Source organism: Cryptomeria japonica, chromosome 8, assembly GCF_030272615.1.
Source record: "Cryptomeria japonica chromosome 8, Sugi_1.0, whole genome shotgun sequence".
Taxonomy (NCBI): Eukaryota; Viridiplantae; Streptophyta; class Pinopsida; order Cupressales; family Cupressaceae; genus Cryptomeria; species Cryptomeria japonica.
In genome coordinates this window covers 375,615,380-375,626,758 of record NC_081412.1, presented here as the reverse complement: position 1 = coordinate 375,626,758, position 11,379 = coordinate 375,615,380, and the positions used below count along the sequence as shown (strand labels likewise).

Genomic DNA, 11,379 nt, shown 5'->3' with positions numbered 1-11,379 from the left:
ATATATACATATAAATACGTATATACATACATGTATGACATTAAGTCAAGTTAACATGTACGAGTTCCTTATGCATAAAAATCCAATTGGGTTTTTAATAAATAAAAGCTCAATCGGTTTTTTAACAAATAAAATCTCGATTGATTTTTTTAAATAAAAAACGTGGATGAGTTTTTACATGTGTGCATTAAAGCTTGTACTTAGGCTTGGATGACAAGGTTGAGGCTTGGGAGCCTTATTTCCCTCCTTTTTACACGTGTTCTTGAAATTTGGTTACTCAACTTTCTCATCATCAAGTTTACATTTTATCAAGTGGGTATTTGTAAAATTGCCACCACAATTTCACACATCTGCTGAGCTTTCTAAACATATATTTTTTTCTAGATTTGAACAACATTAACATATTAATTTTTTAATTTTTCTCATTTGTTATGGCTTGGACCTTTCATGGCTGATATTGGTGCGCAGACTCCTTTCTTTTATATTTTAAGAGAGAGGGAAATGATATATGATTTATTTGAAGCTGCCACGGGCATGCAAATGATGCATAATTATTTCCGCATTGGAGGAGTAGCTATAGATTTACCCTACAGTTGGATAGATAAATGCTTAGATTTTTGCTATTATTTCTTCCCAAAAGTGACAGAATATGAAAGGCTTATTACACGCAATCCTATCTTTTTGAAACGAGTTGAGGGAGTAGGCATTATTAGTAGAGGAGAAGCAATAGATTGGAGTTTATCAGGACCCATGCTACGAGCTTCTGGAATCTAATGGGATCTTCGTAAAGTGGATCATTATGAATGCTACGATGAATTGGATTGGGAAATCCAATGGCAAAAAGAAGGAGATTCGTTAGCTCGTTATTTGCTTCAAATCGGGGAAATGAAAGAATCTATAAAAATAATCAGACAGGCCCTAGAAGTAATTTCGGGAGGTCCCTATGAGAATTTAGAGGTTCGATGTTTAAATAAGGGAAAAGATTCGCAATGGAACGATTTCGAATCTCGATTTATCAGTAAAAAAACTTCCCCTACTTTTGAGTTATTAAAACAAGAACATTATGTGAGAGTAGAAGCTCCTTTTTACCAGTGTCTCTAGAGTTCTTAGAGACATATGTGTACCATTTTTAAATAACTATTTAACTACTTGTCCAAGTTTGAAAAAAACAATTCAATTATTTTGGTGTAAGTTATGTGATGCACACAAACAAGTACCTAATTTTCAAGATGCATCCACTTTGAAAAATCATTAAAAAGTACTCAACAAAAAATACACAACTTATAGTACTCACTCTTAACTATCTTTCTACCAAAGGGTTTTTAAAAATACTAAATGTGACTATAATTTTTTTGACACACACACTAGACACTATGTTATGTTTTGCTGAAAAAAATAGAAACAATTTTGTGTGCATGCAAGATTTGACCACCTTAATCTTATCTATTTTTTAAAAACTTCAATACTTTGGAAACTATATTCAGATTACTATGATTATTATTCTTTTGGTATCTTCAAATTTTGAGTGGAAGAGTCTCAAATTTCTTCTCCAAGTTCAAGTTTAGCTGATTTCAAAAAAAAAAGTGGTCACTTATACCCCCCTTTTTGTTCACCATCTTGGTGCAATTATCCAAGAGGGGTTCCCTTTAATCTACAAGAACTGGTTTTGTATGTACTTGATAATATCACCCACTTTGTTTGTTATCTCCACATACTCTTATACTTCTTCATGGGTTGTTAGTTGCAACATATGTCCCAACTAAATTTTCTGCAATGGTGTGATTCCCCTAATATCTACTCTATTGCCAACTACCAAAATTTGGAATACTTGTGTTGTAGCATCATATCCTTGTTGTATGTGTGTCAAAATTTCATAGATATGGACCATTGTAGATGTATCAATAGATGATGTCACAAATCCTCCATTATGAGTTGGTGGAGGAGGGGAATTAGTTACGAGGGACTCCTTTAACTTCTATTTTTTCTTCTCCTTGCACAACACCTCATAGGCCTTAGTGTCCACTTCTATTTCCCATCTACACATTCTAAGTTTCATTTGGTTTGTCCAACATCAACTTGTCTAACCTCTACTTATTCCAAAGTTTAGTGTGCAATTTATACTTCAGATTTTGCATCTAGAGTAGATTCAGGTGTGAAGTGATTGTCTCAATGGCTATTTATTTCAAATTCTCTTATTTTTAAGCTCTAGATCTTTGGTGTGTAATTTTTTTTTGCTAGGGGGTCGAGAATATTTTTGATAAAATATTCAACAATGTACAATTATGAGCTATTATATAATAGATGAGGGCCTATTTTGTATTGTCTTTTTTTTAGGACGGGCATGTGTGGATACTTAGCAAGGGTTTTGTTCAATTTTTGGGGAATGAATAGGTCTGATAAAGATTATCTTCATCTATAAATGGGGTATGTATAGTTAGAGGGATGGATATGGGGATGGGCCCTTCACTTATCAGTGCTTCTTCTTCTAATTCACCAGATGATGATGGTAAGTATGGTGGGGGTTTAATTGCCTTATTCTTGGTTTGGCTTCTTCTTTTTGAGATCATGTTAAGTAAAGCCTCAAATGCCTCTTTTTCTAGTGGTGTATCCTTAATTGGTGCAGTCTCCAATTTTCTCCTACCCAACCACATTCCCTCTATTTTAATAGTTGTTGATTATGCTCTCAATCTTTGTAATCTTTTGGACCTCCTATAGTTGGTCATATTTACTTCTCTTACTTCTAGGTTCTCCTTTTTCTTATTCTTTTCTTCTCTTGCCACTTCTTTCTCTTGAGCTAGAGAGTCAAAAAAAATTTACAATTTGATTTTGAGGATCATGTCCTTGGGAAGTTGTTGTAGGATTTTTGAATATGCATCTACCTCATCATTTGAAATTTTATAGGGTAGGGGTAGTATCTATGAAATTTTGGGCTCAAAGGCATCCATCAATACAAAATCTTTATCCATATAAAATATTATACTATTAATAAATTTATGTACAATCTAGTGGGAGAGTTGGTGTCTATCTTGCATTTTCTTTTGAAAACTCTTAAAATACCCCCCAAATAACTTGGATATATGCATGAGGGTCTAGGTATGCCCTAACATAATCTAATATCTTATCAGCTACCAATTTATCTTGACTCCATCTTTTTTCACCAAATTGAGGTAGTTGTATGAGAATAAAATGTGAGGAAAATCAACATGCTTCCATATCAAAATAGGCAATTAGTCTTCTTTGTCTGGTCTACATTCTCTAGTGGCTCATGTTGCGAAACTTCACATAGATTGTGTGTGTGTGAAAAGTGGAATAAGTATCTACAAGCTGTAAGACACAACACTTCAATTAAGTCATTACATGCATGGTTAGACAGATATAAGCATGAATACTAAAACCATCACAAATCGACCAATTTCCTGATAAAAGATGCGAGTATAGACTTGCTCTCAGATTTGTATAAGCAATACTAGTGACTAGTCTACACCAAGATGAAGGATTTAATCTATATGAGCATGATATTAAGCTAAATGGATGCAAGATTATGCTAGATGGATGAATCGTAAGCTAAATGAATTCAAGCAATCATAATTGAACTAAATATGCAAAAAGATAAACTAAGATGCAATAATCTAAAAAAAGCAAGCACAATATCTTCAATGACTCCATAGCTAAAACTGTATAATAACAATAAATCTCTAGGGTGTTTTGAATGAGAGATGAAGGCTGAATTTATAGAGAGTCACAAGAGAGACCAATGGTCAAGATCAATTAGCAATGAGCAATTGAGATTATTCAAGAAAAAACACAATTTAGGATAAGTGAAATAATTGAGAGATCAGATTCAGTTAACCTTGAGATAGATTCCAATTATAGTTTGATTGAATTGCATTCGAATTATAAGTCTGAGTTTGCATTGGAGATAAAATTCAATTAATTCCATGCACTTGAGGTAAAAATAGGTAATTCCATGCATATTTCTTTGATTTATTCAAGAAAAAAGTCTTTTCAATGCAACTGAACTTCATTAATCAAAAGCTTTGAGTTTCAATTTTAGAGAATGATTAATAATTCAATTAATTATTTTTCTGATTTCAAGTTATCTCAATTTAGAAAAAGAAATAATATCTCAAGTTTGATTTCTCTTTCAATTCAATTATTTTATTCTATTTTCAATTTAACTCTCGCTTTGCATATTGTTTCCTCTTTTATAATAAATTAATTCCTTTTTATGATTAAATGACAAATTTATTAATTAATTAAATATGTTAGGATATTTAATAAATTAAACAGGATAATTGATCAAAATGTTTTTCTTGGAATGATTTAATTAATTAAATAAATATTTAATTAATGTAGAATAATTCGCTTACCATGTGATATTTAATGATTAAAGAATTAATTAATTGTGTGCTCAGTTGATTTAAGGGCCTTTGGTTAGGACCTTGGTGATGTTGTCGAGATTAGAGGCCCATGGTTTAGGTGACCATTTTTAGGGTATTACATTTTCCCCTCTTTGAATGAATGTGCGAGCAGGGCATTGGTTCAAAGAATAGTTGGTGTCTAGGAGATACCAGTTTTGAACTTGATTGATCACAAACTAGATGAAGAGCAAGGTGTTTAGCTTATTTTGAAGCAATGAAACTAAACAAAGTTGATTAAAGTGATATCGATCCTGAACTTGATTGATCAAGAAGCGGATCTTATTGATCTAGAACTTGATTGAACTAGACACAGTGAGCGAAGATAAAATCGATCTTGAACTTGATGGATCAAGACACGATGAGGGAAGATAAACTATCCATCTTGATTTGATGCGATGAAACTGAACACTTGCTTAGATTGAGCATGTGATCAAAGATACTCTTTAAACTTTTGATTGAGTTTAAACGAATAATCAGCTTGGTGAAAAGCGATGAAACTGATTAAAGTTAAGAGACTGATTCAGATGAAGGCAATATCAACTTGGATTGAAACAATAAAAATGAAATGCCCCAACAATACGAATTTGATTCAGATAATCGAGAGATCTCAGCTTGATATGAAGCGATAAGAATTTGTTTGATTTTTTTTAGTTGAAAATATTTTTGCTCGACTTTTGATGAAGATTTGAAAATTTTCTTGACATTGAAGATGTGAGGTGATGAGGTCATGAGTATGCCCTCTTGGGAGAAAAATTGAAAGATAGTGAGGGTACATCATTGTAGGCAATTGTTGGCAATGATAATTATTTGAGCACGAAGAATGATTTAAAAGAATATTTGAAGATTTAGCATTTATTAATGAGAAATTGAGCGCAAATTGAAGAAAAGAATGAGCATGTGATGAAAATGCTAAGTGGTCTTAGTTGTGCCAAATTGACTAGGAGAATGATCTCGAAGTTCAATTTTGATCCCGAAAATGGAATCAGGATGGGCAAATTAGCTAAGGGTGCAATTTTCATGTCCATCAGAGCAAGTTGAAAAAGTAGGGTTTTGGCTATATAAGGGGTCCAAGTGTCATTTTCAATTCATTTTAACCTCTCCAAGTTTGAAATTTGAAAAGCCTTCTACGAAGAAAAATGGTCATTCCAATCCAGGAGCATCGATTCGAGCACCAGAGACATCACAATAGTTTGCAGAACTACGAGCCAACGGTAAGTAATCAATTTTAAGCCTTTGCATTTCATCAATTTTGAATTTTGGTTGAATTTTTTTTCTTTTTAATGTCATTCAAAATCGGTCATTTTTGTTTTGTCATGTGAGACGATACTGTCTCTCATACGACAAACTGTCCTTTTGTGGTTTGTCATATTAAGCCATATGTTTTTTTGTTTGGGGTCATCCCATGTATCGTATGAGAGTTTCCTTGAGAGTCCATTTTATCGTGCGAGTGCATGTATTTTATTGTATGGGAGTCTTTTATTATGCTACATGAATTCCTAACTCATACGAGTTTCTGCTTACTCTGTGAAATGTCGTATGAAAAACAGTGAGCATTTTTAAGGGTCAAAACATGAAATTTTTATTTGGCATTTGGTGTATTTGGATTTGCGTGATGTTTAACATGTTATATAGTGTAATTGGGATGACTTGTTGATGCTCTGTTGTTTGATTCTTGTAGGTTTGACTACCACATATCCTATTTTGGTCTGTCTATCCTCCTACAATGAGGCTAGTCCATGAGCTATTAGATATAGATAGAGCACATATTAATTTGTGCAACTTTACTCACCTTTTACATATGCATGATATCCGTGTGAATCACGAGATGCTTACTGCACTTGCTGAGCAGTTCCATTCAGAGCATAACACCTTTCATCTACCAATGGGAGAGATGACTATTACTCCAGAGGATGTTTACATGATTTTGAGGATTCCATTTGCTGGGATAAGGCTAACTACGATTCTACTCAGTGTCCTGGTATCTTAGCCTGGAGACACATATTTCATGATGAGGACATCCTTGAGCGGGCTATCACCTGGGATGATATGATGGCTAGGTACAGTGAGCAATTTTCCTTGGCATGTGTATTAGCAGGGTTCATTGAGTGTTTTGTTATGTTAGACAGGGGACAACAAGGCTACTTATGTGGCTAGGCTAGGATGCTCGAGAGAATACTGACTCATCCTGAGAGACTAGGGTGGGGATCTTTTTTGTTAGCCCACATGTATCATGAGATGCATGAGATTGCATACAGGGATGAGAAGAGAATGGTAGTAGGAGTGTTGGTTCTATAGATTTGGGCCTCAGAGCATATCCCAGTTTGTAGACCTATTGTGGATGATGTCAGAGATCCACACTAACCGATCATTTATAGATATGCTGGATGCGTTACTCAACCCCATCTAGACAAGACAAAGTATTGGTGATGGGAGCTTGATGATCTGATCATTGTTGTATGGAGACCTTACAAGGGTCTAGAGCTATGGGACAATTGGAGAGCTCAGTGGAGAGATATGTTCATGACCCGTCCTCTTATTGTCAGATCTGTGACCCTTATTGAGTGATTTGTTGTATCTTGGGTGATGTGGCAGTATGGAAGGCCTTAGGGGATTTCATAGGAGTTCATAGCCTACGCCCATTATGGGGAGGAGGAGAGATGAGGATGGGCCCCTAGGTTGTCATACACATTGAGCATGTAGGCGCTTGTTAGATTGCAGCGACTTCTATGGGACTATTTGGAGGACATTGCAGATACGAGGGTATTGCCCCAGTACAAGGATTGGTTTCAGAGTCATCCCTTTCCTAGATTTACAGATTTGGCTGAGCATGTGCCTCTCTTAGAGGAGGCTAAGGATGAGGCCCCTGCATAGGCACAAGTATAGGGACAAGCACAAGGATGGAGAACAGTGGGTTCTATGTAGGCAAGTGGTGATCCTGGTGCTAGCAGTAATAGAGTACCAGCTAGGGGGAGACAATAGCAGAGAGCGGAGGGTGGATCCCTTGGAGCTATTGGTGTGGGAGCTAGTGGTGCTAGGGCAACAAAGGGTGGAGGAGAGGAGTGAGAAGCTCCTAGAAAGGTGTGACAATAGAGGGATGAGTAGGGTGGAGATGGAGGCGGAGATGGAGGTGGAGATGGAGGCAGAGAGCTTGTGAGGGAGTAGGGGGTAGCTGATGCAGCACGGTCTATGAGATCGAAATTAGTAGGTTTGGAGTCATAGTTGATGGTGGCTTAGACACAGCTTGCAGAGCAAGACTGACAATTGATAGAGGTCAGAGCTAAGTGCGATCGTCAGCTTGTTGAGATGAGGGTAGAGAGAGATCGATAGCTGGCTGAGGTTAGGCCAGAGCGAGATGCTCTTTAGCGAGAGGTTTTGCATCAGACCAGTCGAGCGACTTATTATGTTGCGGAATATAGCGTAGCACTTCTAGTAGCACAATAGGTTGTCCCATATTCTTTTTATATGGCTTGATCTGAGGTAGCTCAGGCACCTCGGCAGGATGCTGGTCAGCAGGCTCCACCTCCTCCACCACCTAGTGATGAGGGAGAGGCAGAGAGATATTTTTTTTTATAGCTCCTAGATTTTGTTATATACCCCATTTTTTGTATCTTATATGATTCTTGCTTCGATGAGAGATTGTATATGACAATTGATATCATTTGTACTCCTAGATATTTATGATAATATATACGATATCTTGATTTGATTTCATCATACTTTTGTTGATTAATTATGAGATTTTTTTCCCATAAGCTTTATTCTATATATATGCATATTTGTTTAGTATGGATGTATGCAATGTCGATGAATATGGATGTTTGTTTTTGTTTTGTTTCTTTTCATATGCAAATAAAGGATGAAAATGAGTAACTAGAAATGTAAAATTTTTAGTTTTATGCAATAATATGAATGCAAATAAGTATATAATGAAATGTATGGATCTGTATAAGATGCTTATGTATGCAGCTAACATCTCAATACACAAGTACTCGATCGAAAATGATGATACTTCAAACTCTCATTCAGAAGATAAAGAGATCATTGTTATCATGTAGAAATCACTCGAGATGCACAAAATCCAGAATGAATGCAACCTAAACCTAGTCACTAGATTTGGAATGCTTAATTTTCATCACTAAGCATTTACAAACATAGCAGGTAGAATAGAGTTCCTTTCTTTTCATGTGCAATATTAATTATCTTATCCGCAATGACCCTTTTTTTGTTCATATCCTTGGACAGATTACGCATGCATCTGGATTGGACATTTAAAGAAATTCCCTCAAAACAGACAAAGAAATGATGCCAACCTCCCTGTAGCATACAAATAAGAAGAGTCAAGGTATGTGTGGTGATTTCACCTTAATGTAAAGACACTTATCATAGACACCCAGCTAATTAGATGTTTCCAGATCATCAGAATCTTTCCTACAAGCAGAAAACAAAGAAAATATTATGCCCCCAATCATTTCTCCTCTTAGTCAAGATAGATTTCCTCAAGTTACTTAGAGGGAATGATAATAAAAAACCAATATAATATAGAGCACACAAAGAAAATTTCAATCATATGTCAAATTGTTTAGTGATTGTTTGTAGTAATGTTGTTTTTCTTGTTTACTCAGTGATAAAACTCTTTAGTAGTTAGGAGACAGGTGACTGACTTAGATTCGATGACCAGCTATCACTAACAGAAAGATGACTTGGTTGATACTACTTAGGATGCGTAAAATGCTCAGTCGATTACCCTAAGACTAGGACATTGATCAGTTTCAAACCATGAGGGTTCTAAAAGAACCAAGATGTCACAAAAAGTGACTAAAAGATATGTACAAGCGAAATCAAAGATGCAGGAAAGTGGGAAATGCTAATGTTGCATTGATAGATGAAGCGCTTGAGTACAAGAGGCACCTATTTTCTAGGTTTTCACCTGCTTGGCAAAGATTTTCTTTTCTTCTCTTTTTTTTTTTCAGGACATTTTGTGATTTTTATGATTTTTTTCTTAGGACTTTTTATTTGTATAGGTTGCTGGAGTAGAGAATGCTAAGTGAAGAACTTTTTTAAGTGGATGGTGTCGATCAGTTCACAAAGTTATTATCCTTCTGATGTTGAGAGCTGATAGGCACCAGAGCCAAAGACTGGAGTAACGATGTAGGGACCCAGCCAGTTGGGTTCAAACTTCCCTTTGTTGTCTTGAAACTGTTGATTTTTAGGATTTTCTCTAAAAACAAGGTCACCAACCTTAAATTCTCATTGCTGAACATTCTTGTTATATCCTTTAGACATTCTCTTTTGATACACTCTTAGATGATCAAATGCCACTTGTCGACGTTCATCTAGCAACTCGAGTTCTTGCAATCTAGATATTCTATAGTCTTCACCAGTAATGAGACCTTGCAAAGAAACTCTCAAAGACAGTATTTCCACCTCAATAGGTAAGACTGCTTCATATCCATACACCAAAGAAAAAGGTGTAGCCCCAGTAAGTGTTCTAATACTTGTTCTATAAGCCCATAATGTAGGATTGAGCTACAGATGCCAATCCCTCCCAGATTTATTTACTGTTATATGTAAGATAGTCAGAAAATTTTTGGTTAGATGCTTCAACTTGTCCATTACCTTGAGGGTAATATATGGATGACCAGTGTTGTTTGATATTGAATTTTTCATAGAGCTCATTTAGATCTTTATTCTTGAATTGTCCTCCATTGTCAGTCACAATGGATGAAGGTATCCCATACCTGCAGATGATATAGTTAAGGATGAACAGAGCTACTTGTTTACCAGTTGCTTTGATGAGAGGAACCACTTCTACCCACTTAGTGAAGTACTCAGTGGCAGTTATGATAAACTTGTGTCTGTTAGATGATGCAGGATATATTTGGCCAATGAGATCAAACACCCATTGCTAAAAAGGCCAATGTGTAATGAAGGGTATGAGATCTCTTATTGGAGCATGTATGAGATTCTCATGTAGCTGACACTTCTCACAAGTTTTAGAAAACTTAATAACATCTTTCTCCATGTCCGGCCAGTAGTAGCCAGCCCTTAGTAGTTTCTGAGCTAAAGTTAGACCACTTGAATGAGATACACAAATACCTTCATGAACTTCAGATAATGCATGTTGGGACTCTCTAGTTTCTAGACACCTAAGAAAAGTACTATCCAAACCTCACCTAAATAGATCGTTAGTGATGATGACATACGGTGAAGCATTTCAGATTAGGTTCCTTTTCTCATTATGAGTAAGATTTTCTAGGATAATTTGGTCTCATAGATAAGAGTAAATGTGGCTATAGCAAGACGAGTCATGTCCAATAATAGAACAAACTATCTGGGACTCACGAGAATCATAGGCAGGGTAATGTAACTCTTCCACTAGGAATTCAAAGCAAAAATTAGATTCTTGTAACTCTGGTATAGATGCCAAAGTGGCAATAGCATCTGTTGAAATAATACAAAAGTAAAATATTTCTTGAGATCATCCACCATTCTCTTATAAGGCATCATTTTCTCATCTCAAGTCTGATATGTATTATTGATTTGGTTGATGATTAGCTGAGAATCTCCATAGATGTGTAATTCCAGAACCTTCCATTCGATAGCCAACTTGATCCCGTTTACCAAAGCTTCATACTCTACAATGTTGCTTGTGTAAGGGAAGAGAATCTTGTAAGCATTTGGGATTGAATATTTTTGAGGAGTAATAAAAAGTATTCTAGTACTGGAACCATGTTGAGTGAAAGACCCATCAAAGAACATCTTCCATGATTGTTGAGTAAGGTGCATGATAGATTCATCTGGAAATTCTATATGCAAAGGTTGAGTGTCTTCAAGTGGAGCATCAACAAGTTGATTTGCAATTACCTATCCTTTCATGGCTTTGCATTCTACATATTCAATATCAAACTCTATAAGAACCATGACCCATTTCGCCAATCTTCCTGTAAGTGTTGCTTTG

The 11,379-nt window shown here is 35.7% G+C and overlaps 1 pseudogene; it reads left to right on the top strand.

The window, feature by feature from the left end:
* Positions 1-426: 426 nt before the first annotated feature.
* LOC131857670 (NAD(P)H-quinone oxidoreductase subunit H, chloroplastic-like) lies at positions 427-1,101 on the top strand (annotated as a pseudogene).
* Positions 1,102-11,379: the final 10,278 nt, after the last annotated feature.